Genomic DNA, 26,529 nt, shown 5'->3' on the forward strand with positions numbered 1-26,529 from the left:
GTTATACATAAATACAATGGTTACAATGTCCCTGCTAAAGCTAACTGCACTTAATTTACTATGGATTTCTTAGCATACTGGTACCTGTTGCACATTCACTACCAAATGGTCATTAGGAATCCTCTCCTGGCATCTTAACATGTTATTGCTAAGATCATTGTCTTTGTCTGCTGGTCTGACGCACCTCAGCTCCTTTGACTCTTTGTCCTAGTGAACAATCTCTAGTTTATTTTTCATGCACCGGGATCTTTGGGTTCTCCCAGGGCACAGTATTACTCCATGCCCATGTATCTCTGCTACACGTCTTTCCTACCTCCTGTCTTGCTCCTTTCATCCTTTTCTCCTGCTTGTGATATCACTCTTCCTTTCATGCCACTCCTTTCAACTTTGGATAGTTTTCTTGTGTGCTAATCTCCCTCCCTGTCCTTCTGCAAAACTACTTTCTTTCATAGGCCTGATCTAAAGCCCTTTGAAATCAATGGAACTTTTTCCATTGCCTTCAGCGGCCTCTGAATCAGGCCCACTAAGCTTTTCTTTGCTGATATCTTTCTTGATTATCTCACTAGGACTCCTTACATGTGACCTATCATCCTGTATATTGTATTATTCTCACTTGGCCTCCAGTCCTGTAACCTTTAAATATGACTAATTTTCACTTGTGTGAGTAGTTCCACTGTAGTCAATGTACTGGAGTTAACTGGATTGTTTTTGTGAGTGAGGACTGCTCATGTAAGTAAGACGGTTGCAGGATTGGTCTAGTCTGTAGAATCCTTGGGACAGGGCTCTTGGGTCTGATTCTGCTCCTGCTCCTGCTAAAGACAGTGGGAGTTTTCCCATTGACTTCACTGGGCACAGAATTTGCCCCTTGTCCTTAAATGTAAAGTGCCATGTACACGAACAGCACTCAATACATTTCATCTATATTTCAAATATTGTGTAGGTATTCAGTATCCACAGACATGTTTTTAAAGCTATCGTACTGGATCTGAAATTGCAGAGAAAAGGCTTATTCTTGTTTTACATATAATTTGCTATGACACTTCCACAGAAATATTAAAAGAGCAAAGGATAAAATATCTGTTAGCAGTAGCTTAATTTTTAAATATCAAATGCATCCTGAAGCAATGTGAAGTACAGGCTACAGTTGAATATATAAAATAGCAGCAGTAATGTAATATGCCTCTTGGCAACACTTGATGTAACTACTGTTCCACTACTTTTACAAGGCATAAATTTGTCCCACTTACTAATGTATTAACCTGACCCTTTTAATGTGTTGCACATATAGTATATATACAAGTGGGCATCCACAGAGCCACTTATGTCATGCATTCTGTTGCTTCATTTCTGTTATGATGATAGCAGCAAAGAATCCTGTGGCACCTTATAGACTAACAGATATTTTGGAGCATGAGCTTTCAACATGCATCCGACGAAGTGGGTATTCACCCACGAAAGCTCATGCTCCAAAACGTCTGTTAGCCTATAAGGTGCCACAGGATTCTTTGCTGCTTTTACAGATTCAGACTAACACGGCTACCCCTCTGATACTTGTTATGGTGATATCACTCATGTATCCACACAGGGGAATGACAGGTTTCAGAGCAGCAGCCTTGTTAGTCTGTATCCGCAAAAAGAACAGGAATACTTGTGGCACCTTAGAGACTAACAAATTTATTTGAGCATAAGCTTTTGTGGGCTACAGCCCACTTCATCAAATAAATTTGTTGGTCTCTAAGGTGCCACAAATACTCCTGTTCTTTTTTTTAGGGGAATGACAGTTACTTGTGATCATATGACCTGTCTTTACTGGGTTGTGTTGCCTTTCTTTGCTTTTATAAATTTTAAATCCAGAAGAGCCATTGTGATAATCTTATTTGACCTTCTGCATAATCTAATCTGACCCATGCTGCTCACCCAAATGGGCATAATGATATTGCCACGTATGACCCTGAGCAGATCATCAGTCACTACAGGGCTCTGGGAGCTTGTGTGAAGGAGTCCGGGTTCAGGTTGTGTTTTTAGCCATCCTTCTGGTTCAGACGGATTGTGTTTGAGGTTGTGCAGGTCTTGTCAATGGGAGGGCTTTGGCTTCCTCAATCATGTGATGCTGTTCTGGGAAGAGGTGGGGTCCACCTCACTGAGATGGGAAAGAGCGTCTTTGTGCACCAAGTTGTTAACCTAACGAGGAGGATTTGAAACAAACTCAGCAAACTGGTGGGTCAGGGAATAAAATTTAAGGGGTAAGGCAGTCCAGGAGAGCTGGCAATTTCTCAAGGAGACAATATTAAATGCACAACTGCAAGTTATCCTGATGTGAAAGAAAGATAGGAAAAATAGGAAAAAGCCAGTATGGCCCCATCAGAGCTCTTTAATGACCAGAAAATCAAAAAGGAATCCTATGAAAACTGGAAACATGGCTGAATTGCTAAAGAGGAACACAAAAGAACAGCACAAGCATGTAAGGACAAAATCAGAAAGGCTAAGGCACAAAATGAGTTACATCTAGCAAGGGACATAAAAGGCAAAAAGAAGAGGTTCTTTAAATACATTAAGAACAAGAGAAAGATGAAGGAAAATGTAGGTCCTCTCCTTAGCAGGGAAGAAAGTTAATAAATGATGATTTCAAGAAGGCTGTGGTGTATAACGCCTATTTTGCTTCAAGTATCAGAGGGGTAGCCGTGTTAGTCTGGATCTGTAAAAGCAGCAAAGAATCCTGTGGCACCTTATAGACTAACAGACGTATTGGAGCATGAGCTTTCGTGAGTGAATACCCACTTCGTCAGATGCATGTAGTGGAAATTTCCAGGGGCAGGTATATATATGCAAGCAAGAAGCAGGCTAGAGATAACGAGGTTAGTTCAATCAGGGAGGATGAGGCCCTGTTCTAGCAGTTGAGGTGTGAAAACCAAGGGAGGAGTGTCATAACTGTCCTACTCAGATCTGAACCTTAGAGTTCAGAACATGAGAAGCTAGCATGAAACCTCCAAACTTAATTACCAGCTTGGATCTGATATCGCTGCCACCAGCCAGAATTCCAGTGTCTGGCTCACTCTGGTCTCCCCAAAACCTTCCCTGGGGAACCCCAAGACTCAGATGCCCTGAGTCTCACCACCAAGGGAAATAACCCACTTCCCTTCCCCCTCTTTACCTCCTCCCAGATTTCCCTGCCCTGGGTTCCCTAGGAGATTCCCTGCTTAAGTCCTTGAAACACAAGTACCGAGAGATCAAATCTCTCTCTCTCCTCACCTTGAGGGTATGCAAAGTCAGGCTTTGTAAATCTAACACAAAGAGATGTTCCCCCTCCCTTCGTTTCTTAGCCTTAACCAGTGAAAAACACTTAAACAGGTCTTAAAAAGAAAGCTTTATATAAAAAGAAAGAAAAGACATAAAATGGTCTCTGTATCAAGGTGACAATATACAGGGTCAATTGCTTAAAAGAAAAAATGAATAAACAGCCTTATCCAAAAAGAATACATTCCAGCAACTACACACATGTAAATACAAAAAAACCCCAATATAAACCTATTGTCTGACTATCCTTGTACTTACAACTTGGAAACAGAAGATTAGAAAGCCTGGAGATTCCTGTGGTCACTCTTAGAGCCCAGAAAAAAGAACAGACCAAGAACAAAGGACTCACACCCAAAACTTCCCTCCACCCAGATTTGAAAAAGTCTTGTTTCCTGATTGGTCCTCTGGTCAGGTGTTGTTTGTTACCCCTTTCCAGGTGAAAGAGACATTAACCCTTAGCTATCTGTTTATGACAAGGAGAAACTGCTTTTGTAGTTGGCTAGCCATTCACAGTCTTTGTTTAATCCTGAGCTGGTGGTTGAACTGGAGCTCAGCAGTTTCTCTTTGAAGTCTGGTATTCACCCACGAAAGCTCATGCTCCAATACGTCTGTTAGTCTATAAGGTGCCCCGGGCCTCTTTGCTGCTTTTACAGATCCAGACTAACACAGCTACCCATCTGATACTGGACACCATGCAAGGCACTGCATTTAGCCGTACGGAGTGGAAATCCACAAACCTCATGAAGAAACTTGCACAAGTACAAAACCATCATCTTGGGCATTGGCACTCTCACTGAAGGACTGTCTGTATATGTGGACTCTCTGCTCAGACCATATGCCACCAGCACTCCCAGCTATCTCCGTGACACCACTGATTTCCTGAGAAAACTACAATGCATTGGTGACCTTCCAGAAAACACCATCCTAGCTACCATGGATATAGAGGCTTTCTACACAAACATCCCACACACAGATGGAATATAAGCTGTCAGGAACAGTATCTCTGATGATGCCACAGCGCAACTGGTTGCTGAGCTCTGTGCCTTTATCCTCACACACAACTATTCAAATTTGATGACACTATATACCTCCAGATCAGTGGCACCGCTACAGGCACCCGCATGGCCCCACAATATGCCAACATTTTTATGGCTGACCTGGAACAACGCTTCCTCAGCTCTCATCCACTCACGCTCCTTCTCTACCTACGCTACACTGATGACATCTTCATCATCTGGACCCATGGGAAGGAGACTCTGGAAAAATTCCACCACAATTTCAACAGCTTCCACCCCACCATCAACCTCAGCCTGGACCAATCTATACGGGAGGTCCACTTCCTGGACACCATGGTGCAAATAAGTGATGGTCACATTAACACCACCCTATCCTGAAAACCTACCGACCACTATGCCTACCTTCATGCCTCCAGCTTCCATCCTGGGCACACCACATGATCCATTGTCTACAGTCAAGCACTGAGGTACAGCCAAGCATCTGCTCCAACCCCTCAGACAGAGACCAACACCTACAAAATCTTCACCAAGCATTCTCAAAACTACCAATACCTGCACAAGGAAATAAGGAAACAGATCAACAGAGCCAGATGTGTACCCAGAAGCCTCCTACTTCAAGACAAACCCAAGAAAGAAACCAGCAGAACTCCACTGACCATCACATACAGTCCCCAGCTAAAACCTCTCCAGCGCATCATCAGGGATCTACAACCCATCCTGGACAATGATCCCTCACTTTCACAGACCTTGGGTGGCAGGCCAATCCTCGCCCACAGACAACCTGAAGCATATTCTCACCTGTAACTGCACACTGCACCATAGTAACTCTAACTCAGGAACCAATCCATGCAACAAACCTCGATGCCAACTCTGCCCACATATCTACACCAGCAACACCATCACAGGACCTAACCAGATCAATCACACCAGCACTGGTTCATTCACCTGCACGTCTACCAATGTAATATACGCCATCATATGCCAGCAATGCCCCTCTGCTATATACATCGGCCAAACTGGACAGTCTCTATGGAAATGGACACAAATCAGACATTAGGAATGGCAATATACAAAAACCTGTAGGAGAACACTTCAATCTCCCTGGACACACAATAGCAGATTTAAAGGTAGCCATCCTGCAGCAAAAAATACTCCAGGACCAGACTTCAAAGAGAAACTGCTGAGCTCCAGTTCATCTGCAAATTTGACACCATCAGCTCAGGATTAAACAAAGACTGTGAATGGCTAGCCAACTACAAAAGCGGTTTCTCCTCCCTTGGTTTTCACACCTCAACTGCTAGAACATGGCCTCATTCTCCCTGATTGAACTAACCTCATTATCTCTAGCCTCCTTCTTGCTTGCATATATATACTTGTCCCTGGAAATTTCCACTACATGCATCCGACGAAGTGGGTATTCACCCACGAAAGTTCATGCTCCAATACATCTGTTAGTCTATAAGGTGCCACAGGACTCTTTCTTTGCTATTTTGCTTCAGTTTCCCTAAAAAGTTTAATGGTGACAAGATGCTCAAGAAAATGAACAGCAATGGCAAAGGAATGCAAGCCAAAATAGTGAAAGAACAGGTTAAAGGCTATTTAGATAAAATAGATATATTCAAATAGATGGGGCTTGGTGAAATTCATACTAGGTTACTTATGGAACTAGCTGAAGTAATCATGGAATCATTAGCAAGTATCTTCAAGAACTCATGGAGGATGGGTGAGGTCCCAGAGCACTGGAAAAGGGAAAACATAGTGCCTATCTTTAAAAAGGGAAACAAAGAGGACCCAGGGAATTATAGCCCAGTCAGCTAACTTTGATACCTGGAAAGATATTGGAACATATTATTAAACAATCAATTTGTAACCACCTAGAGAATAACAGGATTATAAGGAATAGCCAGCATGGATTTGTCAAGAACAAGCAATGCCAAATCAACCTAATTTTCTTCTTTGACAGGGTTACTTGCCCATGGATGGAGAGGAACAGTAGATTTGATATAACTTGATTTTTCTGAGCCTTTTGACACAGTCCAACATGACTTTTTCATAAGTAAACATCAGAAGTGTGGTCTAAATTAAATTACGATAAAGTGAGTGCACAACTGATTGAAAACTGTACTCAACACCAAGCTGCAAGGTGTTGTATGCACTTTGGAGGACAGGATTAGAATTCAAAACAACCTTGTCAAATTGGAGAATTGGTCTGAAATCAACAAGATGAAATTCAATAAAGACAAGTGCAAAGTACTTCAATTAGGAAGGAAAAAATCAAATATACAGCTATAAAATGGGGAATAACTAAGTAGGTGGCAGTGCTTTTGGGTTACAGTGGATCACAAATTGAATATGAGTCAACAATATGATGCAGTTGTGAAAATGCTAATATCATTCTGGGGTGTATTTGCAATGTGGTTTGTAAGAGACAGGAGATAATTGTACTGCTCTGCTTGGCACTGGTGAGGCCTGAGCTAGAATACTGTGTCCAATTCTGGGTGCCACACTTCGAGACAAATCGAACAGTGTCCGGAAGAGATCAAAGACATGATCAAAGGTCTAGAAAACCTGAGCTATGAGGAAAGGTTAAAAAAATTGGGCATGTTTAGTGTTGAGAAAAGAAGACTGAGGTGGGACCTGATAGCAGTCATCAAATATATTAAGGGCTGTTATAAAGATGATGGTGATCAATTGTTCTCCGTGTCCTCTTAAGATAGAACAAAAAGTAATGGGCTTAATCTAAGGCAAGGGAGATTTAGGTTAGATTTTAGGAGAAACTTTCTAACTATGATGGTAGCTAACCTCTGGAATCGGCTTCCAAGGGAGGTTGTGCAATCCCCATCACTGGAGGTTTTTAAGAATAGGTTAGGTGAACACCTATCAGGGATGGTCTAGGTTTACTTGGTCCTGCCTGAGTGCAGGCGGCTGGACTTGATGATGTCTAGAGGTTCTTTCCAGCACTACATTTATGTCATTATATAACTTGGGCCCTGTAACATCACCCAGTAAATTTGGTATCACCCACAACTTGTTGCTGAACTAAAGCGCATCTTTTTGAAGACATCCCATCTTAATTTCAAGACTTCAGGTGATGCAGAATCTACTATATCCGTTGGAAAGAATATTTTTTTAATTTTGGTTAGTAGGGGCTATTGGGTAAAAGGGAGTGTCAGTGTTGTGTGTGTTGTTCTTATAGAGGAAAGACTTTTTGTGAGGCGGAAGGTTTGTAGTGTCTCCTAAAGACACAGTTTCTGTGTTTATAACTGCATGTTATACATAGGAAGTACAAAATATGACAGATGTGTGTATGTATGTAACAGCATCCCAGTGCAAGAAGGCAAAGGGCTCACTGATATCTGGTAGTGTTTTACTTCAGCTAGCCTGACCAGTTCAATGCACCCTAACTCTCTAATGTCATAATCTGTATCTAAAAGGTGCCATGAAAGATATCAATCGAAAGCTAATGACATACTGATCATTATGAAGTGGAATATGTATGGAGGGCAAATTCAAATTTACAAACACATTGGGAACTGTGTTCTTAAAGTGTGTCTGCTGGCAGGGCTGAAGTTATTCTACCCTACACAAAGGAATTTGTTTTACCTTCAAGACTCCATGTCACCTTCCTCACAGCTTGAATGAACTTTGTGTGTGTGTGTGTTTGTGTGTGTGTGTGTGTAATCTTCAGAAGAATCAATTTCAAAAGTTCATTTGACTATAAAAAATTGGCATTCTTTCCCCCTTTCTATCCTTCACCTAAGAAGATAAAGGAACTGAGTACTTTGGGTTTAGTGGGAGATCCTTAACAGAGGGGTGATCAGCCATCTTGCTGGAAGGTAGTGTGATAAGAATCTTAGTTTGAACCAAGACTGTCCTTTTGTTAAGTCTTAGCCTCTAGAAAACATTTTTAGTTTTGGTTTGTAACCATTTCTAACACTATGCTTCATACTTGAACTCACTTAAAATCCTAGCTCCTTAATAAACTTGTTTTACTTTAAATCTAAACCAACCTAGTGCTGTGCTTGAACTGAAGTGGTAATTAAAGCCAGTTCCAGTGATAAGCTGGGCAGTTTGTCTCTTTAGAGGAGCAAACAAACGTATTATTCCTCTGAATGGTCCAGGAGAGGGCTGGACATTGCAGAGCATGTGGTTTTGAGAAAACTTGGAACTGGGGGATGTTGGGGTCATTTTGCCAGGTGTAACCAAAAAGCTGGTGGAGACTAGAGTGAGGCTGTTATGCTGTAAACAGGCAGCTAGGGTCAGAGTGCTGAAGTAGAGCTGCAAGGCACATGCTTAGGGGGTACATGCTTGTCTGCTAGCTTTTTAGCTGAGATGTGAGTCACAGCAGCAGTGCATTTAAGGCAGCCAACTGTATAGGGCAGGTGATGACACAACCTTTCACTGTTCTGGACTGCACCCCAGAATGCAACAAGGTATAATATAAACTATGACATCAGTAGGTACTTGATGATGGGCAGCATAAAATAAATCCTCTATTAAATGCATGTTAAAAATATTGAACTTATATCCACTGAAACTGAATTTAATAAAATGCCACATTCAAGGGCTCAATTCATATAATGATGTGTTGCCCTATATTTTTTTATTGGTTCATGTCAATAAACATGGGGAAAGTTTAAGATGCATTCGTTCTGCAAGAATATTTTTTGTGATGTCCCAAAACCTTCCCTCCCTGTTCTTAAAAGGAGACTGACAAGTTCTTTAAGCAATTGATACTCAAACCACCACTTTGGGCACCAGTGCCGGCACTTCAGGTTTTTGTGAAAAATACTTGGGCTCGCCCAACTCCAGCTTAATGAGCAGCATGCAGGGGCGGCTCTAGACATTTTGCCGCCCCAAGCACGGCGGCATGCCACAGGGGGCGCTCTGCCGGTCGCCGGTCCCGTGGCTCCAGTGGACCTCCCACAGGCGTGCCTGCGGAGGGTCCACTGGTCCTGCAGCTTCGGTGGACCTCCCGCAGGCATGCCTGCAGGAGGTCCACAGGAGCTGTGGGACCGGCGACCGGCAGAGCGCCCCCTGCGGCATGCCGCCCCAAGCACGCGCTTGGCGTGCTGGGGCCTGGAGCCGCCCCTGGCAGCATGTGGCTGGAAACAGATTGTGCAGGCAGGAAGGGACAATGTCAAAAGGCAGCTAATACCTCCAGGCTGCTGCTGGCCAATGACATAACCCAGCCACCTCCTGTTCCCTGGGGACAGCGCGGGCAGGAAGGGGTTAAGCCCAGGGAACTTGACTGCAGGGGCTTCAGCAAACCCAGCCAGAGAGGTGGCTCAGCAGAGGAGGCTGCCTAGGGGACAGAGGAGCCCCACGCTTCCTGGGGGCAAGAGCTGGGGGGAAGGGTGGGTGAAGAGGTTGCTAAGCCCCTTCCTCGGGGCTACTGTTGAACCTTCGGGCTTGGGGTGTGATCAGGCTAGAAATCGCTTCCTTCCAGCCACTCCAGAGTTGCTGCGGGGCAGAGAGGCTTCCCTGTGCCAATGCTGTGCAGGGCTTTGGCACATGCAGGGCTTGGCTCCTTCTGGCCAGCGCCCCAGACCAGGGGATCTTGGGATTTCCCATGGTGCCAGCCCAGCCAGAGGCAGTGGGGGAAGGAAGGAGCCTGCCAGTCGGGCTGTTGGTGAGCTGAGCACTCCAACCAGGGGCTGCTTCTCCGCACAGCGCTGGGAGTCAGAGCCGCCCCACTGAGGGGGATATGGAGGAGCAGCAGGATTTGGGGGGCGGCGGGAGGCGAAAGGACAAAGCAGGGAGAGGACAGCAAGAAGAGAAGTACGTAAAGGGCTGATGGGTGGGCAGCAGAGATGACAGACCGGCTGCCGTCTGGTGCCTTCCCGCACTCACCGACCACCGCAGCTCACAGTGCGCAGCCAATGCTGTTCGGAAACGGGATGAGGGGTGGGGTCCTGCTGGCCCAGAGCCAGCACCCAGTGGGGGTTGTGCTGAAGGACCAGTGGGGGGGGGATGCCTGGCTCTGCGTGCTGCATAATCGCACCCCCCCCACCAGCTTTGCACATCTACCCCCATCGTCGGCCACTGGACCCTTCCCATTCAGCACTGGGGGGCAAGTGGCTGGCGAGCAGGGATCTGGCCAGCAGCGTTACCCACCAGTACTGATGGAGGAGAGGGAGAAGACAGAAAATATGGGACAATTTGCCCATTTTAAAGAAAAAGTCAGGACATCTGCAGGAGGGCTTAGATATGGGACTGTCCCTTTAAAAACGGGACGTCTGGTCACCCTACTTGTGGTGCCTCTAAAGATGGTATTTGGGCTGTATTTGAGGTGCAGATCCACACAATAATTGAGTTAGTGTGCAGCAAACATCAATTCTTGAGAACGCATTTCCTGGCAATAGAAGGACCTACCAGCTAGAACTAATGTTACCCTTTATTACCTTATTCCTTATAAATCTGTAGTAACAGCCTCTCATTGCAAAGAATAAAGAGTGATGGTAATAAAATCCAGGACAGAATCTCATCATAAATGCAACAGCTCTTTTTCTCTTGCATCCAGTAGACTCCGTGTGAACTTGAGATCCACGCTCACAAAGGCTATAGATCTGTAGAGTGAAATTAAGTCACAGGGCTAGATCTTCAACCAGTGTAAAAATTAAGCTAGCTGCACAGAAGACAATGGAGCTACATGAGTTTACGCCAGCTGAAGATCTGGCCCATAATACAGCAGATATTAGAATAATAACACTTAGTATCTATATAGTGCTTTGCATGTTCAGTGCACTGTACAGACATTAACTAATTTTTGTAATACCCCAGTAAAGGAGGCTGAATAAGTATCATCATCTTTATAAACATGGGGAAATTGAAACTGAGGAACAGTAAGGTGTGTCTCCTTTCTTAGGAGATTTTAAAGGTGACAGATAGGTTGATGATAACTTATTAGCAACATGGAATGTTTAGTGTTCTGGGGGGTAGAGATTTGTGCATAGCTCCATTCTGTGACTCCCACTCTCATTGTGACTCTGGCTAGACCTAAGAGGAAAGATAGAAGCCATGTCAGGGGGAGCTCACTAAGCTCAGGTCTCAGGTCTCTGAGGCAGGATAGCAGGATTCCATGGTTGGGTGTCTCAAATGTTGAGGAAAGGCCCAGCAACGTGAGAGTGCTTTAATGGCATTTGTCCAGGCCCACAAGGAGATCATTCCTCAGTGCCACCAGAGCAATCCTAGGAGAGTCCAGGATATTAGATGGAGTAAGAGGCAATTGTTGGTGAACTTCTCTTTTAGTGTACTAAGGAACAGGAGGTTAGATACTGAATGTTAAGGAGGTTATTTGCAATAAGTGATAGTTTCGTAAGCATTGGCTGGATTACTGGCTGTAGGGTAAGTGATCAGATTTCTTTTTTGCAGGTGTTAAAGATATCAGCTTGTAGGAGTCCCACATGCTCTCAACTCTCCTTCACTAGCCAAAACATGTTCATCATGGATCAGAGTTGCAGAGGAGAGTTTGGTTTTGCCACAGTGGTTAGTACTTTCTTTCTGAATTGGCTGGACTCAGAGAGGGCACAGATAACTGATCTTTGGTGTTCTGAAAGGCCACCCTTAGCTGCTGAGATACAGGCTGATAGTTCCTCACAATGAGATGTACTGGGCTCCAGAGTTGATCTGAAGGCACTAGAGTTTATCAGGTCACTCACAGACCAGAATATTTTTTCATGGTGTGATTTATCACCTGCTGTTGTGGAGGAGAGGTGGGATTCCTTTGCTTCTTCCACAGGGAATAGGCTCTCAGGAGGAATTCAAATTCTCAGATTGCTTTGCGCTATCTTGGTAATTAAGATGATGTTTTCATTAGTTTCAGTTCACATGGTATTATTTTAATCTAGATATTTAAAGAAAGTGATTTTAGCAGATAATGGAACGTGGGCAGCACAATGCAAGCCTACTGGGAGCTCATTACCCTTTTCTCAGTTTGCTGTAATTTCATCAGTCATTAATTCTGCTTAAGCCTCCTTGCTGCTAGCATGTACAATGGGGCTACCTCTATATTTCATCTTCAACAACAGGCCACTTTCCTTGTCTATGAAAAGGCAAAACATAATTATTGGTAGTACTGAATGATTTGAAAAAGTGGAAAGGAATGGAAGGACTCCCCAAGGAGGACACTTTCAAGAATGACTGAGACAGCAAATAACAGTGCAGAGGATGAAGAAAAAGATCAGAGCTGGTTCTCTTCTCACTTATGTTAGTGTAAATCAGCTGTAATTTCAATGGAGTTATACCGAGTTAAAGCTGGGCCTGGGGGGATTAAGCCCTAGGTGTCCGAAAACATGCTGATTTGATTCCTAGGCAGAGCTTTTGAAAACTGAGTATGACCCTGATTCATCAATCCTTTATGCATGTGCTTAGCTGTCCTACTAAGAGTCCTAAATTTATTATCAGTACATGGCATTCATGAGAAATATAGTTGTCTGATCCTCAGTCTGTTTCTCCCGCCAAAGTGTGCTTCAACTCATATGAGCAGCTCATTCTACCTTTAGGTCAAGGCTGATTATCTTTTTAAAGGTATGCTATAACTCACACAGAAGTTCTGGCATTAATGCAGAAATGATTGGGTGGAGTTCTTTGTTCCGTGTTAGGACAGTGTAGGTCAGACTACATGCTGATAATGGTCCCTTCTGGCCTAAAAAGCTACAAATCTCTCCTAGACTAAATAAACCAAACCTTTCCTTCAACATCCTTCTGAAAATGCCCCAAATCCAGGTTTTGGGGTGCTTTGAACATCTGACTCCAGATACCAAGATCTACTCTTGGGAATTGTAAAACCCAGTTAGTTTGCTGTCCATATCATATGCCAAGGAATTTGAGTTTAATGAGCTCCTTCCTCTGGAGTCCTTGAGACTATTGGTTCTGGGTGATTGAAGTGGTGACATTGACGGGGAATCCTGTTTGCCAGATATTTTTAGAGTTGTCCTGATGTCCATAGGGCCCAATTCTCTACTGCCTTGAACCAGGTGTGGTTATTTGTGCTTGTTCAAAATGAGTGTCAAACACAAGCCCCTACATAAGTGAATGGACAGTTCTGGTTGGTAGCATTTTACACCAACTTCACACTCATGCAAATGACTTGATGAAGGTGCGAGGGAGAGGAGGGACAGGCCCCATACATGTTATCCATTTTAATAGTAATTGTTCCTAAGGTAGGCCACATATTACTTTTTGTCTCTTGGTTAGCTTTGAAGACAGGAAATCTATGGCTCAGCCTGGTGCTATTATTAGTTCTGTAACGGGTGCAATGTGACATCAGGGTGATATGATTTCTATGTAGTGATGCAACCAGTAAACCCTAGATCCATTCAGGTGCTAGGAGAGTGTGGAACTAATGGCTACAGGAGGGGGAAGATCTCTAAGGCTGGGGAACTCTGACAATTGGACATTGGTCCCCAAGAAACTCACATGTGTTGGCCATTACTGGATTTTACTGCAACTGACAAGTGAATTTAGGGAAACAAAATAATGGCAAATGGGATTAGAGGGACTGGGTTTGAGGACTGACAAGAAATTCCCTTAAGTTTGGGGTTCAATTATATTATAGATCCTTAGAGGAGGCAAGGAAAATTTACTTTGACTCTGTAATAGACATCACAAAGGATCACCTACCTTGTTTAGCTGCTCAGAATAGCAAGGAATCTGTTTCACTCAGATTATCTCTACTCTGAAGCAACCTTATTTGTACATTATGGGCAAATTTCTATCATGCCCAAGAGAATCAGTCATACTAGAACCAGCCTTTCTTGCACCAGGAAGACGGTGTCAACAGGTGGTTGCTTGAACATTAGTCTGTGTGATTAATGTTTTTTGAATGATGGATGCCAGACAGCTTTCTGCACTGACGACAGCAGATCTATCAACTCTTCTTGATATCAGCAATCATGAGAGAGATACTGGACTAGCCAGATTAGGCAAGATAATTTACAAGTAATTCTGTTAGTTTCTTTTAGGTAGTTTTCAGTTGCTGGTGATTAGTAATTACTCACCCCTAGGGACTGCTACAGTGATCATTTCTATCACCATTTCTGGTCTTTGGCAATGTCAGTGTTTTAAAAACGTATGACTCAAATTCTGACAAGCGCATGCATAATTTCCATATGCCCAGTATATGTATGCAAATGCCTGAATGGTAAACACCACCTCAGCCTATTTGCATGCATTGGGGGATTTGCGCACCTACTGCAATCATGTGCATGGGTGAAGTAAATCGTGTACTGTTGTGGTGTCTTTTAACTGCACAGATGATTAAATGACTTATTTTTCTACTATTGTTTATGTCTGTTTTGTGTCTCATTTTCAGTCAGTGGGATGAAAACGTGTCTGATAGTACCATTCCTTTCAACTTCTTAGAAAAAAATAATGACTCAGAACTAAGGAACGTAAGTAAAGTTGCTAAAGACTGTGTTTGTGCTCTTGTTAGTGAAGTAGCTTAGTTGCAAACCTGCTGAAACATGTAAGTGGCTGGTATCAAGTAACTGCAATGCTCCCTTGGATCTGCATCTTGTTTCAGTGACAATCTGATGGCACAAATCCATGCATCCTGTTCCTCTGCTGCAACAGGGATGTTAATTTTTGATTCACCCCCTTGCAGTGTATATGGTATAGAGAGACCTAATTTTCAGTTGAAATTCTCCATCAGTCACAACCAGGTTTGTTCCCTTGCTGGAATCATAGAACTTGAAGGGATCTCGAGAGGTCATCTAGTCCAGTCCCCTGCACTTGTGACAGGACTAAGTATCATCTAGAACATTCCTAACAGGTGTTTGTCTAATCTGCTCTTAAAAATCTCCAAATAGGCAATTTATTCCAGTGCTGAACCACCCTGACAGTTAGGAAGTTTTTCCTAATGTCCAGACTAAACCTCCCTTGATTCATTTTAAGCCCATTGCTTCTTGTCCTGTCCTCAGAGGTTAAGAAAAACAATTTTTCTTCCTCCACCTTGTACAACCTTTTAGATACTTGAAAACTGTTATCATGTCCACTCTCAGTCTTCTCTTTTCCAGACTAAACAAACCAATTTTTTTCAATCTTACTTCATAGTTCATGTTTTCTAGACCTTTAATCATTTTTGTTGCTCTTTTCTGGACTCTCTACAACTTGTCCACATCCTTCCTGAAATCTGGCGCCCGGAACTGGACATAATACGCCAGTTGAGGCCTAATCAGCGTGGAGTAGCTCGGAAGAATTACCTCTTATGTCTTGTTTACGACGCTCCTGCTAATACATCCCAGAATGATGTTCACTCTTTTTTTGCAACAGCATTACATTGTTGACTCATATTTAGCTGGTGGTCCACTATGACCCCCCAGATCCCTTTCTGCCGTACTCCTTCCTACACAGTCATTTCCCATTTGTCTGTGTGCAACTAATTGTTCCTTCCTAAGAGGAGTACTTTGCATTTCCCCTTCTTAAATTTTCATCCTATTTACTTCAGACCATTTCTCCAGTTTGTCCAGATCATTTTGAATTTTAATCCTATCCTCCAAAGCATTTGCAACCCCTCCCAGGTTGGCATTATTTGCAAACTTTATAAATGTACTCTGTATGCCATTATCTAAATAATTTATGAAGCTATTGAACTGACCTAGACCCAGAACTGATCCCCCCGAGGAACCCCACTTGTTATGCCCTTCTAGCATGATTGTGAACCACTGATAACTACTCTCTTGGGACAGTTCTTCAACCTGTTTTGCACCCATCTTATAGTAGCTCCATCTAGGTTGCATTTCTCTAGTTTGTATATGAGAAGGTCATGCGAGACAGTATCAAAAGCTTTACTAAAGTCAAGATATACCACCTCTGCCACTTTTTCCCATCAACAAGGCTTGTTACCCTGTCAAAGAAAGCTATCAGATTGGTTTGACGAGATTAATTTTTGACAAATCCATGCTGACTGTTACTTAACACCTTATTATCTTATAGATGTTTGCAAATGATTGCTTAATTATTTGCTCCATTATCTTTCCGGGTACTGAAGTTGAGCTGACTGGTCTGTAATTCCCTGGGTTGTCCTTATTTCCCTTCTTATAGATTGGCACTATATTTGCCCTTTTCCAGTCTTCTGGAATCTCTCCCGTCTTCCATGACTTTTCAAAGATAATCGCTAATGGCTCAGATATTTCCTCAGTCAGCTCCTTGAGCATTCTAGGATGCATTTCATCAAGCACTGGTGACTTGAAGATGTCTAACTCGTCCAAGTAATTTTTAACTTACTCTTTCCCTGTTTTAGCCTCTTCTGATCCTACCTCATTTTCACTGGCATTCACTATGTTAGACGTCCAATCACCACCAACCTTGGTGAAAACCAAAACAAAGACGTCATTAAGCACCTCTGCCATTTCTGCATTTTCTATTGTTATTTCCCATCTCCACATTGAGTAACGGGTCTACCCTGTCGTTGGTCTTCCTCTTCCACAGAATGTTTCTGTATGATAAAGCCTGGGTTTATCCTTCACTGTATAAGTGTGTATCTTATATCTATGGTCAAAGGAATACCAATGTAATTCTTATGCAGAATGTTTCTTTGTCCATAGGCTGAAAAGTGGAGCTTAGCGTGCACTTCCAAGTTTTGGATCTGAGCTGGTGCAAACACATGTTCTGCCATTTCCCCCCTTTACACTATTTCAAATAGCCAATAGCAACTTCTTAGGGCCAGATCATGGTCCAGCTGTATGCAGTTATGCAGGGACATATGAGGAAGTAAGCCCTCCCCACTTGTGTTACCACATTGCTTGGAGGCACAAGGAGAAAAGCAGGGGCTGTGTGCCCAGTAGTTCTCCTACCTCCTTGCATAAGTGGCTGGAGAGCAGATGGTAAGGGGTGGTAAGTGGTGGATCCATGGCTCTACCCTCTAACTGCACCAACCAGTATAAGAGTCAGTACCAGATATTCTAACTCCACTGGGTTGCTCATAATGTGTCACAGCTTGGTCACAGCTAGAAGCAAAGAGACCATCTAGAATAAGTAAATTAAAGCCCGTTGTAAATCTGCACTTGAGCAGGCTTATACAGAGAAGAGTATGACAGAACTATACACTATCAAAAAAGCTGAAATATAAGCATAGCATAATATTATAATTCACAGAACATATTAGGCACTGAAATTCTTGTATCTCGTTTCCTTGACAAATAATGCAACAAGAGCAGAAAATGGCTAATATGAATCTTGTTTCATGACTGCAGTTGCAATGGTTATAGGACATGGTGTAAATTTAACCCATTCTTGTTGTGGAGTGCTGTCCAGGAAGACTGTCTGTAGGAGCTACGTGCAGCAAATTTAGGATTTGTTAAGAAATGGGTCTTACAATTTTTGTTCATAAATTGTTTTCAGGCTTTTTGTTTAGCAGATGTAGTGCTTGTGCAAGGTTCAAGGTTATAGAACATGAACATTTCTGCTTTCACGAAACATTGACAACACTGACAGGCCCCAAAGAACCGATAAGGGTTTCAGAACAGCCTGCCTGTTGTGGGACACATGTGAAGGGAGAGAGCTCACTCAGGTGTATTGCAAACATAGCCCTACTTTGTAGAGTAGGCCTGTGAAACTTTTGAGGACTCTGACACTGCTCTGGGTTTGTAATGAAAACAGCTGGTGAGATATCATAAAACCACTGGATCTATCTTAGGTATTTATATGGCTCCCCTTACTGAAGTACATGAGCACCTCACAGCCTTTAATGTACTTTACTTCACAACACCCCTGTGAGAGCAGGCAGTGCTATTAACCCTATTTTACAGCTGGTCATAGAAAGTAAATCAATGGTAGTTAGGTGAGAATCTGGGCTTGAGTGACTTGCCCAAGGTCACACAGGGAGGCTGTAGCAGAGCAAGGAACTGAACCCCAGCCTCTCAAATCTCAGGTTAGTGCCCCAACAACAAGATCATTCTCCCTCTCATCAGTTGCTCTGCACTTTCACAGCTCCACTGAAGTCAGTGGAGCTACGCTGGTTTATACCAGGAGAGGATCTGGCCCAGCGTAAACAAACATCCGTTTGAATTTCAATAGCCTGTTCAGTGTGACCATGTTGATGAAAGCGCAATTCACAGTCTATTATTTGTTATATTCCCACTCAAAGTTTCACCCATCCAATCACAATATCATATGACTTCAGTGACCAATGAGTAGAAAATAGCTAAAGTGAAATTCAAAAATAAGTCATGGACTGAAATCTGTCCATTCAACCTCTGTTGGTGAATGCTTATGGATAACAACTACATTCACACCAGTCAGGATTGTTTCATGAATGATTCATGAACAGAAAAAGGACTGAATTCTTCTGATCACTTATTTGCAATTGCTATTATGACCATATATAGGACCAACCTGCTTCTGAGATTGTTGAAAAATTTTGCATGGCTCCATGTCAGAGTGAAACTGCAAGGAAATTTATAAAGGCAGAACATAATTGCTCAAGGTAGGCCAGGACAGTAATCTGTCTATAATGTACTCTTAGTAAAGTGAAATGCAGTAAGAACTCTTAGTTTTAAATCTCATCTGAAAGATGCTGCATTTGAAGGCATGCTGAGGTATTGGTTCAGTATGGACTAATATGGAAGACTACCCCCTGTGGATTCATCATCCCCACCCTCTGCAGCACTTACCTTTCTCTAGAGAGGCTTCCTGCCTAAGTATGGATCTGGCTCAACCTAGCCTAACTCATGAGCTCTGACAAGATCACAAATTGTAGTAGCATGGTTGGCGCTTGTTGGAAGCATCACCTAGTGGTTAGAGGGCAGTCCCTTCTCATTGCAGATAGAGGTTTGTTGGGGAGCCTGGGCACTCTCAGTCCACTAGGCTCCAGCCCAGGGCTCTGTGAGAGTTACCAAAGATCCAGCACCCAAGAAGAGCACCTTAAGGCTGCCCTCCTTGGGCCACTTCCTACCGCCAACCCTATAGTCCAAGTTCTGCTATCTGTAGCAAATAGGTACTAATTGCACCTTCAGTCTGTCTGGGCCCAGCAGGTAGCTCCTCTTGTCCAAGAAAGGCTGATGCAGCATCCCCTCGCGGGTAGTCCCTGGACAGGTCCCTCTTCCTGCCTTATCAGCCCCCTTCTGAGATGACTCAGTCCTGGTGCAGGGTTTATACACCCCACCACAGTCGCCATTTCAGTTATTTTATTTGGCATACAGGTGGTGTGGAATTTTAGAAGCATTGCATATTGATGCTGTCATAAACAGATAGCTAAGGGTTAACGTCTCTTTCATCTGGAAAGAAGTAATCTGAACCACCTGACCAGAGGACCAATCAGGAAACAAGACTTTTTCAAATCTGGGTGGAGGGTTTGTTGTGTGTGTATCTTTTGTTCTTGGGTCTTCTGCCTGAATCTCTCTCAGCTAGAGAAGGATTTTTCTATTTCCTGCTTTCTAATCTTCTGTTTCCAAGTTGTGAGTACAAAGTGGGTTTTTTCTTTTGTATTTACATGTCTATAGTTGCTGGAGTGCTTTGAATTGTATTCTTTTGAATAAGGCTGTTTATTCAATATTCTTTTAAGCAATTGACCCTGTATTTGTCACCTAATACAGAGAGACCATTTTTTATATATTTTTCTTTCTTTTTATATAAAGCTTTCTTTTAAGACCTGTTGGAGTTTTTCTTTAGTGAGGGACTTCAGGGAAATTGAGTCTGTACTCACCAGGGAATTGGTGGGAGGAAGAAGTCAGAGGAAAATCTGTGTGTGTTAGATTTACTAGTCTGACTTTGCATACCCTCTGGGTGAGGGGGGAAAGAGAGATTAACTCTCGGTACTTCTGTTTTCCAAGGCTGGGAACGGGGAGGGTGGAATCCCTCTGTTTAGATTCACAAAGCTTACTTCGGTGTCTCTCTCCAGGAACACCTGGAGGGGGGGGGAAGGGAAAAGGTTTATTTCCCTTTGTTGTGAGACTCAAGGGATTTGGGTCTGGGGGTCCCCAGGGAAGGTTTTTGTGGGGACCAGAGTGCCCCAAAACACTCTCATTTTTTGGGTGGTGGCAGCAGTACCAGGTCCAAGCTGGTAACTAAGCTTGGAGGTTTTCATGCTAACCCCCATATTTTGGAAGTTAAGGTCCAAATCTGGGACTAGGTTATTGACATGGTGTGCAGTGGTGGGATAGACAGAATCCAGAAGCCAGTAGGAATATTATATTTTTCTTTTCTCTGCTAGGTGCTTTTTAGCAGAGAGGGTTTGGTTTTAAAAGGAACCAGAGAGAATTTTTTTTTCTGCTCTCTCTGGCAGTTGTGGCTTGCATATTAAGCAAGCAACCATTACGAGACTGTTAAGGGTCTTTTGTCACAATAGCACTCCCATTAGGAGGCAAATACCAGCACTATGTACATGCAAATAAAGTGGTTTTTCTGGTTTACTTTATATTGAAAAAAATTAGCTAGGAAGAAAGGGAAAAAGGCACTGTTGCTAGGCAGACCCCAGGAGACAACAGAGCCTGCAGTTCAGACAATAAACACCGGAGGGCACCCCAACACAAGAAAACAGGAACCATGACTTCTAAGGCAAAAATGGTGGCCGAAGCACAAATCAAAGACGCCCAGCACAGGCAAAAGATGGAAAAAAACAAACAGGAACTGGAAAAAAGACAAAAAGAGGTGGAGCTGAAAGAAAAGGAAGAAAACATCAAACTGGCAGCCTACAAAAGAGAACAGACAGCCAAAGAGGCAGCCCACAAAAGAAAACTAGAAGAAGACGAGGTGTCCCACAGAAGGAAACAAGAAGAAGACGAGGTGGCCCACAGAAGGAAACAAGAAGAAGAAGACATCGCCCACCACCGAGAAATGGAAAAACAACAAAAAGAAAGTAAAGAGAAGGAAAAACAGAGAAAACATGAACTGGACTTAGCGCAAGCTGGGCTGCATGCGCCAGCCAATCCTAACAACCCTTCGCCAATTATGGTTCCACATCCCAGGAAATTTCCCACCTACAAGGCAGGTGATGACACCGAGGCCTTCTTGGAAAATTTTGAAAGAGCCTGTCTTGGGTACAGCATCCCTGAAGACCAGTACATGGTAGAATTGAGGCCACAGCTCAGTGGACCTTTAGCAGAGGTGGCAGCTGAAATGCCAAAGCAGCAAATGAACGACTATAAACTTTTTCAAACCAAGGCCAGATACAGAATGGGGATAACCCCAGATCATGCCCGTCGGCGTTTCAGAACCCAAAAGTGGAAACCAGATGTGTCATTTCCCAAACACGCCTACTACGTTGGGAAAAATTATGAGGCCTGGATATCAGGACACAATGTTAAAACCTTGGAAGAACTGCACCTCCTCATACAAATGGAGCAGTTCTTGGATGGTGTTCCTGAGGACATCACATGGTACATACAAGATGGAAAACCCAAAAATCTCGCTGAGGCGGGGGAGATTGGAGCCAGATGGATGGAAGTGGCAGAAAGCGAGAAAGCTACGGTCAAGGGGAACGAATACCCCAGGGGACACACCGACCATAAACCCTACAACCGAGGACAGCCAAAGACCTCACCTACGACCCCAAGTAAAGCCACAGACACACTATTCTTCCACCTCACCAGTCTCCAGTAACTCACCTCGGCCCAGTGACCCATCAGATGGAAGATGCTTTAAGTGTAATGAACTGGGACATATCAAGGCCAACTGTCCAAAGAACGCCATCCGAGTGTAATTCATTACACCACCATCACACAAACAATCCCCAGTCCCAGATGCCTCTCAAATACCCTGGGAGCGAAGGGAAAATTTGAGAGTGGGCGGAAAGAAGGTTACTGCGTGGAGAGACACGGGGGCACAAGTGTCAGCTATCCACCAATCCTTCGTAGACCCCAAATTCATCAACTCAAAGGCCAAAGTTACAATTTACCCCTTCATGTCACAAGCTGTAGACTTGCCTACAGCTGAACTGCCTGTCCAGTACAAAGGCTGGTCAGGAATGTGGACTTTTGCAGTTTATGACAATTATCCTATCCCCATGCTACTGGGGGAAGACTTGGCCAACCAGGTGAAGCGGGCCAAGCGAGTGGGAATGGTTACACGTAGCCAAACCAGGCAAGCTTCCAGACCCATTCCTGTTCCTGAGCCGTCCACAGACGCCCTGTCTGTGTTACCAGAGACCCAGACAGAGGTAATGGACCCGGATTCCATGCCAACCACTGAAACAGCCACAGCACCTCCAGTCCCAGGCCCGAAACTGGAACAGCAACCAGCACCAGCAATTGCAACCACATCTTCAAACTCAACACCAGAGGGCGCCAGCGAGCCAGAACTGGCAGAAGCAACAGACAGCCATACCCAAAAGGCTCAGCCAAAGCCTGAAATAACCTCAGGTGCACCAGTGGAGAGCGGTTCACCAGCAACGGAAACAACCCCATCACCTACATCGCTTCCAGAGGGACCAAGCCCAGGTCCACAGTCTGAGGAAGAACTGGTAACCCCAGCCTCAAGGGAACAGTTCCAGACTGAGCAGGAAGCAGATGACAGCCTTCAGAAAGCTTGGGTGGCGGCACGGAGCACCCCACCGCCTCTCAGCTCTTCTAATCGATCCCGGTTTGTTATAGACCAAGGACTTTTATACAAGGAGATTCTTTCTGGTGGACACCGGGAAGAATGGCAGCCGCAAAAAGAGTTAGTGGTTCCAACTAAGTACCGGGGGAAGCTCTTAAGCTTAGCCCATGATCATCCCAGTGGTCATGCTGGGGTGAACCGAACCAAGGACCGGTTGGGGAAGTCCTTCCACTGGGAGGGGATGGGCAAGGACATTGCCAAGTATGTCCGGTCTTGTGAGGTATGCCAATGAGTGGGAAAACCCCAAGACCAGGTCAAGGCCCCTCTCCAGCCACTCCCCATAATTGAGGTCCCATTTCAGCGAGTAGCTGTGGATATTCTGGGTCCTTTCCCAAAAAAGACACCCAGAGGAAAGCAGTACATACTGACTTTCGTGGACTTTGCTACCCGATGGCCGGAAGCAGTAGCTCTAGGCAACACCAGGGCTAACACTGTGTGCCTGGCCCTAACAGACATCTTTGCCAGGGTAGGTTGGCCCTCCGACATCCTTACAGATGCAGGATCTAATTTCCTGGCAGGGACCATGGAAAAACTGTGGGAAACTCATGGGGTGAACCACTTGGTTGCCACCCCGTACCACCATCAAACCAGTGGCCTGGTGGAAAGGTTTAATGGAACTTTGGGGGCCATGATACGTAAATTCGTCAACGAATACTCCAATAATTGGGACCTAGTGTTGCAGCAGTTGCTGTTTGCCTACAGGGCTGTACCACATCCCAGTTTAGGGTTTTCACCGTTTGAACTTGTGTATGGTCACGAGGTTAAGGGGCCATTACAGTTGGTGAAGCAGCAATGGGAGGGGTTTACGCCTTCTCCAGGAACTAACATTCTGGACTTTGTAAGCAACCTACAAAGCACCCTCCGACACTCCTTAGCCCTTGCTAAAGAGAACCTAAAGGATGCTCAGGAAGAGCAAAAGGCCTGGTATGACAGACATGCCAGAGAACGTTCCTTCAAGATAGGAGACCAGGTTATGGTCTTGAAGGCGCAACAGGCCCATAAGATGGAAGCATCATGGGAAGGGCCATTCACGGTCCAAGAGCGCCTGAGAACTGTGAACTACCTCATAGCATTTCCCAATTCCTCACTAAAGCCCAGAGCGTACCATGTTAATTCTCTCAAGCCTTTCTATTCCAGAGACTTACAGGTTTGTCAGTTTACAGTCCAGGGAGATGATGCTGAGTGGCCTGACGGTGTCTACTACGATGGGAAAAAAGACGGTGGCGTGGAAGAGGTGAACCTCTCAACCACCCTGGAACGTCTGCAGCAGCGACAAATGAAGGAGCTGTGCACTAGCTTCGCCCCATTGTTCTCAGCCACCCCAGGAGGGACTGAATGGGCATACCACTCCATTGACACAGGTAATGCTCACCCCATTAGAACCCCACCCTACCGGGTATCTCCTCATGCCCAAGCTGCTATAGAATGGGAGATCCAGAACATGCTACAGATGGGTATAATCCGCTCATCTACCAGTGCATGGGCATCTCCAGTGGTTCTGGTACCCAAACCAGATGGGGAAATACGCTTTTGCGTGGACTACCATAAGCTAAATGCGGTAACTCGTCCAGACAACTATCCAATGCCACGCACCGATGAGCTATTGGAGAAGTTGGGATGTGCCCAGTTCATCTCTACAATAGACTTAACCAAGGGGTACTGGCAAGTACCGCTAGATGAACCTGCCAAGGAGAGGTCAGCATTTGTCACCCATGCGGGGGTGTATGAATTCAATGTCCTTCCTTTCGGCCTTCGAAATGTACCCTCCACCTTCCAGAGGCTGGTAGATGGTCTGCTAGCAGGACTGGGAGAATTTGCAGTTGCCTACCTCGATGATGTGGCCATTTTTTCAGACTCCTGGCCCGAACACCTACTACACCTGGAAAAGGTCTTTGAGCGCATCAGGCAGGCCAGACTAACTGTTAAGGCCAAAAAGTGTCAAATAGGCCAAAACAGAGTGACTTACCTGGGGCACCAGGTGGGTCGAGGAACCATAAACCCTCTACAGGCCAAGGTGGATGCTATCCAAAAGTGGCCTGTCCCAAGGTCAAAGAAACAGGTCCAATCCTTCTTAGGCTTGGCCGGGTACTACAGGTGATTTGTACCACACTACAGCCAAATCGCTGCCCCACTGACCGACCTGACCAAAAAGACCCAGCCAAATGCAGTTAAGTGGACTGATGAGTGTCAAAAGGCCTTTACCCAGCTTAAGGCAACACTCATGTCTGACCCTGTACTCAGGGCCCCGGACTTTGACAAGCCATTCCTAGTAACCACGGATGCATCTGAGCGTGGTATAGGAGCAGTTCTCCTGCAGGAAGCAACAGATCACAACTTCCATCCTGTCGTGTTTCTCAACAAGAAACTGTCTGAGAGGGAAAGTCACTGGTCGGTCAGTGAGAAGGAATGCTATGCCATTGTGTACGCCCTGGAAAAGCTACGCCCATATGTTTGGGGACGGCGGTTCCAGCTACAAACTGACCATGCTGCACTAAAGTAGCTTCATACTGCCAAGAGGAACAACAAGAAACTTCTTCGTTGGAGTTTAGCTCTCCAAGATTTTGATTTTGAAATTCAGCACATCTCAGGAGCTTCTAACAAAGTAGCTGATGCACTCTCCCGTGAGAGTTTCCCAGAATTCAGTAGTTAAAAAGTGTTCTTAAAATGTAGAAGTCTGTTAGTTATATACTTAGTGGTATATGTAAAGGTGCATGTGTTGTATTAATCTGTTTATTTTCAAGTTCTAGAAGGAAATCGCCACCAGTGAGCTTCCCCACTGTCTGCAATTTGGGGGGCATGTCATAAACAGATAGCTAAGGGTTAATGTCTCTTTCACATGGAAAGAAGTAATCTGAACCACCTGACCAGAGGACCAATCAGGAAACAAGACTTTTTCAAATCTGGGTGGAGGGTTTGTTGTGTGTGTGTCTTTTGTTCTTGGGTCTTCTACCTGAATCTCTCTCAGCTAGAGAAGGATTTTTCTATTTCCTGCTTTCTAATCTTCTGTTTCCAAGTTGTGAGTACAAAGTGGGTTTTTTATTTTGTATTTACATGTCTATAGTTGCTGGAGTGCTTTGAATTGTATTCTTTTTGAATAAGGCTGTTTATTCAATATTCTTTTAAGCAATTGACCCTGTATTTGTCACCTTAATACAGAGAGACCATTTTTATATATTTTTCTTTCTTTTTATATAAAGCTTTCTTTTAAGACCTGTTGGAGTTTTTCTTTAGTGAGGGACTTCAGGGAAATTGAGTCTGTACTCACCAGGGAATTGGTGGGAGGAAGAAGTCAGAGGAAAATCTGTGTGTGTTAGATTTACTAGTCTGACTTTGCATACCCTCTGGGTGAGGGGGGAAAGAGAGATTAACTCTCGGTACTTCTGTTTTCCAAGGCTGGGAACGGGGAGGGTGGAATCCCTCTGTTTAGATTCACAAAGCTTACTTCGGTGTCTCTCTCCAGGAACACCTGGAGGGGGGGGGGAAGGGAAAAGGTTTATTTCCCTTTGTTGTGAGACTCAAGGGATTTGGGTCTGGGGGTCCCCAGGGAAGGTTTTTGTGGGGACCAGAGTGCCCCAAAACACTCTCATTTTTTGGGTGGTGGCAGCAGTACCAGGTCCAAGCTGGTAACTAAGCTTGGAGGTTTTCATGCTAACCCCCATATTTTGGACGCTAAGGTCCAAAT

This window comes from Gopherus evgoodei, chromosome 2, assembly GCF_007399415.2.
Source record: "Gopherus evgoodei ecotype Sinaloan lineage chromosome 2, rGopEvg1_v1.p, whole genome shotgun sequence".
Classification (NCBI taxonomy): domain Eukaryota; kingdom Metazoa; phylum Chordata; order Testudines; family Testudinidae; genus Gopherus; species Gopherus evgoodei.